Raw genomic sequence first — 6,058 nt, forward strand, 5'->3', positions numbered from 1 at the left:
AAAAGTTTCAAATTAAAACGATTTAACAAATTTGGGACTTTAAGTATAAAAAATCATATGACCTAAATTGAAATATAATAGAAGCTCTGTGTTGTTTTATATAATTCCCCCACCCCTCCCCAATAAAGTGAAAAATGAGAAGGGAGATATTTGTATCAGACTATATATCTAAGTGTTTTGTTCTGTTTTGTTTTGTTTTGTTGTTTTTTTTTTTTCTTTTCGCTTTTCACTCCTTCATAGTCCATACACTATTGGAACTTGAATTACCATGGCTATTGTCACCAAACTTGCCCTCCAATAGACCACTGTTAAGGAATTTAAATTGTACTAATTTCAATTATGAAAGTCGTGAGTGCCTAATATTGTTATTTATTTATCACTATCCTCCTATTAGGATTGGGTAAATAAATATAATATATATTAAAAAAAATTAATTGAAACCGTAAGTTGGGGTAGGCTGTAATACCTGAAAAAAAAGAAAAAAGAAAAAGAAAATAAGGTTGAAATCCTAGTTATATATAAGCTAATTTTTTTTTTGAGAAATAATTACATTATGCTGCTAATCTTATAGTTCGAACCCTTTCCTCCTAGACCCCCAAGCACTTTGTGCATGGAGAGGTACCAATTCAGCTACAAGAATTTCGGCCTATATAAGCTAATTAAGTCAGCTTATAATGACAGATATTTTGAGAGATGAGAAAACTCAAAATACTTAAGTAAAGAGCCTAAGAATCTCATTCTTTGTCAAATCTAAGCTTTATTTGGAATTAGAGTATTTTTTTTAATGAGTTTTATGATGTAAACAAAGAAGGGTTTAGATTTATATTTTTGGTAATTTGGACGCTAGGTACCTGCAGATTTTTCTGTCTCAATATTGTGATTTTTTTTCCCATGCCCGCTGTTGTGTCATGCGTGTAAGCGTAGATGGAAGTTGCAGAAGGTGAGGCATGGTTAGTCCGGTTCTGCACAAGTTTTTGCCTTAAGAAATTGTACCGAATTGTGGATTTGGTGAATAGGAAAAGTCATGGTGTGGGATTGAAGTCTCTGACAATTAAAAAAAAAAAAAAAAAAAAAAACAGCACAAGATATAGAGGATGGGTCTAGGTGGTGTCCTTTATAGATTGACTTTTGACCTTATATGGCTGTGTGTACAGTGTAATATATAGGCTTTTTTCCCAGGAAACTATTAGTGGTAGGAAGTAAATGAAATATATATCATGAATACGTGGATTTTTAGTGTGAGATAATAGTGGAAATTAATAGATATTTTTAGCTGTTTTTCTTCTGGCCGGGTACCATTATAAGTTTTTCTTAAATTATTTGACTATTGAGTAAATGGTACCTCTAAAATTGTTTTAGATGATATTTAAGAATTTTAGAGGAAGTGTTAGTGAGAAGTTCCTCTTGGTATGACTTTTGGAAGTAAGTAATCTTATCCTAAATGATTTTATTTTGCGTATTTTAATTACTGAAAATTGTTTATAATTGTTACAATTTTATTTTAATTGTTTTAGCTACATTGATTTTTTTTTTTTTTTGAGAAGAAGCTACATTGATTTAAAGTAAAGAATAAAGAATTATCACAAATATATTTGATTACTGAATATATAATATTATATATGAATATATGAATATATATATATATATATATGTATTTGAATGAGATATATTTTAGTTTGAACTATGATTTGATATATATGATTTTGGACAATTTGACTATGTCTTGACTCTGATACCCAGTCAACGGGGTTTATTTATTGGTACTCTGATACCCAGCCAATGAGGGTTATTCATTGGTACTGAAGCTAGTTCTATCTGGGGCATTACGAGCTTATCGTATTTTTGGACCCAGCTAATAAGGGATATACATTAGCACGAAACTAATTTCATCTGAATCTGATGTCCAATCACGGGGATATAGTGTGACCATAGTCATAAAGATTATTTAGAATATGACTTATGTTTGAATATTTGAACTGTTTTAAGTCCTTGAAATTGCTTATATGTTTTTGGAACCTATTGTAAATTATAGCTTTGATATATGGAAAATTGATTATTTTCTAATCCATTTATGATATATTTGTAAGATTAAAATATTTGATATGTGTACAACTTATTATTTTACAGATCTATTTGCTTGATAAACTTATTAGGACTTTGGTTACTTATTGAGTTGTCAACTCATCCCCCTTTTTCCTCTCCAGTTTCAAATTGTGAAGAATAACAAGTTTTGGGAGTTTTGTTGTTGTGCTGTGAGCATGAAAGAAGCTTAGTAATTTTGAGATTAGGTGGTCTTGTAATACTCTTATATCTTTTGGCCAATTGGTATTATGTATATGAGGTTTGGATTTTGTTCCTTTTGAATTATTGGAGATTTATTCATAAAGAAATTGTTGAGGTATGTTGTTGGATTTATTTAATATAATTTTTGAGGATAAATTTTAGTTGCTAAGAAGGCCTTGCACACTTGTAGGGTGCTTACTTTATAAGTGTGCGGCAATTATCACATGCCTATCTTTATAGTTGGGTTTGGGGCGTGACACCGGGCAACCATAATTTTATAATATTAGTCCAAATTTAGAAATTGCAAGTATTTTACATTAAATGAGGAAAACTGTAAATTTATGTAAGATTCAATGTTTTTTTTTTTTAAATGTCCCGGTATTTCCTCAAAAACCAAAGTGGAGGCAACCAAGCAAAGATTTTTGTAATTGAATTAACACTTTCAAATGTTTCCAATACGAACATTTAGGGTTCGAATCCCCACTCCCCAATCGTTGTAACTAATTCTTCTCTTAAAATAAAAAATGGAGGCAACCATAGTCAAAATATAGCGAACTAAAGTGAAACTATGATGCCTTTATTATCAATAAATAATCATTCAAATTTATTTTGACGCTATGCAATTTTTTATTATGTAAAAAATTGGTATATTAAAATACGTCTATGATTTAAAAAAAGAAAAAGAAAAAAGAAGGTCTACTTGATTTAGTAGAAAAAGATTATGAATGCATTAATTATAGTCAATGACTTGGCCATATCCATTATGATGTAGCCTATTCTTATAGTTACATATTGTTAGACCATGATGGAAAGTAGGTGCAAGTTAAAATTACTTATACTATGAAAGACAATAAGGGCCAATCTTTCGATAGTTAGTGCATAATAATCTTGACTATCATTCCATAACAAGATTCATGCGCATTGAGTGTTAGCCTCCTTAATAAATCTATTATGACATTGCCAATAGGTTGACAATAATAAGAAAGTGTATGCATACCTACAATATGCCATTTTTAATAATTTTTTTCATATATTTAACAAATCTAGACAGTAGAATTGTGAACTTGACCTTCTCAAAAAATTAGGGGTATTGTTGAGTTATAGTAATTATGGATATGGACGATAGAGGTAATATCCATGCATTAGTATGGACATGGATTATTTTGGGTTGATCCGACCCACCAAAGATGGGGTAAGGGTCATAAGAATAGCAACCTGTTTTAGTTCAATATGTTTCTAACCTAACCCTGACCCAACCTATGTACTAGGTCTACTTGGCCGTGGTCTTCTTTACAAGGCTAATGGTCATTTATGTATGAGTATACATGTTTACAGATTCAGATCAGAAAAAATCCCCTCAAATAGAAGATCATCTATGGGATATTGCACTCAACTCTGAAACTTTATTACTTGGAGTAAGAAACATAATGTTGTGTCTTGTTCTAGTACGAAAGTTGAGTATCGAGCCATTGGATCATACGATTCTCCCAAAAATTTAAACTATTAAGTAATGTAAAAGCTTAAACTATTACATTCTCCCAAAAACTTAGACTGTTAGGAAATTATAATTAATCATTTAGCCATAGTTCTAACAATGTGCAATTACTTTTGACTATGTATTGTGACAATCAAATAGTAGTTCATATTGCTTCAAATCCTATGTTTTATAAGTGAAATAAACATATTGAAGTGCATTGCCATCTTAAAAAAAAGTGTAAAGTTATTGCCACTCCGTATTTTTGTACAAGAGATTAAATTGTGGATATGTTTACTAAATCCTTATGTAAAACTAGATTGGATTTGTTATGTAACAAGCTAAAATTATAGGATAAATGTAACCTAGCTTAAGGGGAAGTGTAATGACTACTATTTATATGTTTTGGGAAAATTTGATTTACGTACTCAAGTCTTTAGTATAAATATAAATAATGTGTTAGGGTAAATTAATTAACCCAAAGCACACTTCCTAAAACTCATCTTTTCTTATCTACCTCCTTTTTCTCTTCGTATTTATAATAATAAATATTATTACTTCTTTATGCATAATGGTAATTTTACTTATGCTATTCTCGCTCCTAGTATCTTGCTTCATAGCAACGGATTTTGTCACGTTAAATTATAGTGCCATCTTAATAGGAGGATTTTTTGCAATTTTATCATTGAGGTGGAGTCACCATTTTAATGGTGGTGTTAATTTTATGTGTTCTTAAGCACCTACATTGGTTCATACCAAGTTTCACCTTTGTTGACTAATTTTCTTGCACTCCATGTATCCAAGAGTTAGGCTATTTTGGATATACACCATTATAAGTTTCTTTAAAAAACCTTCTCTCCCTTTTCCTATGTGTGTGTTAAAAATATTCTCAAAAGAAAAAACAGTGGGTTAATCCCACACTGGAAAATGAGTATGAGTTAAAGAGGTTTAAAGTCTGTATTGTGTATCCAAGAGTTAGGCCATTTTGGATATACACCACTATAAGTATCTTTAAAAAACCTTCTCCCTCTCTCCCCGTGTGTATGTTAAAAATATTCTCAAAAAAAAAAAAAAAAAAATTCTTGCACTCCAAAAAACTAAAAAAAAAAAAACTTTGGAAAACAGTTCAATCATTGCATTCAATTTGTGCATCATTTCATTGAAGATTAATGCATAACTTGAGGTGGAGTGTTGGAAAATATCATTCACTTTCCATGTCTTTTTTTTTTTTTTTTTTGATAGGTAATAAAAGTTTTGTTGATAAGAAATGTATAATTTGTTTATGACAGTAAATTCACTGCACTTGAAGCGAATATAAACAAATCAAAAGGAAGAGCTAACAGCACTTTCCATGTCAACGAATACCGAATCAAGATATTGATCGTTAGAGAAAATCATAAGATTGGTTAATAAATCATAGGATTGATTGGTGGAGAAAATCGTAGGATTGAAGCAATAGATAAGCAATCCAAATTCAAATTATCATTGATTTTTTGTGTAATCCCCATTATAAATATTCATTCCATTGTAATGTATCAAGAAATGTGAATGTGAAAATGTAACCCTTTGACCTTGTGTCCCGTGGATGTAGGACACAATTAATCATTTAAACTCTCATATCTTGTCTCTTCTCTTTTCTCCTTCACATTATCACAGACTTCTTCAAAAGTAAAAAAAAAGGATGAGAATAGAAAGAGAGAACAAAAATATTTAAGAGACCAATATTGAAAATTTTAAAATTCGATTGCCTAAAATCGAGCGTATCTCAAAACTTAGGAACTAGAAATATAATTTACCCTTTTTGTCTTTGATAAATTACTCGCATTTAATAGGTTTTGAAACTCAATGACCCCACTCTCTACCTCTCCCTTATTCTTTTAATGGAAGGAAGCTAGTTGAATTACAACTAATAGGCAAATATACAAAGAATATTATCACAATATAGTCTGAGAGGAATCCCTATTTTAGTATTCATCCAGAGTTTAGAACAATAGCAAATACTAATGAATCTTTTGCAGACATCAGTTCACATAAAATCTATAGACGCGGATTCATCTCAACTTGCCCATACTTGTTTTAACATGAATTCTCCTTTAAATTGTGTATTTTGAACTTAAAGTTAAGTACTACATATGTTATTTTGATTTCTTTAGAATAGCTAGCTTTGTGACAATGAATGGTGCCCCCTCTCCCCCAATTAAAAAACCCTATTTGGTGGGAGGAAAAATAAGACACACAAACAAAACATAGTCAAAGAGTCATTTAAAGATTAATGCAATTAATTTAAATATTGACAATGAA

This window comes from Quercus robur, chromosome 8 (assembly GCF_932294415.1).
Source record: "Quercus robur chromosome 8, dhQueRobu3.1, whole genome shotgun sequence".
Taxonomy (NCBI): domain Eukaryota; kingdom Viridiplantae; phylum Streptophyta; class Magnoliopsida; order Fagales; family Fagaceae; genus Quercus; species Quercus robur.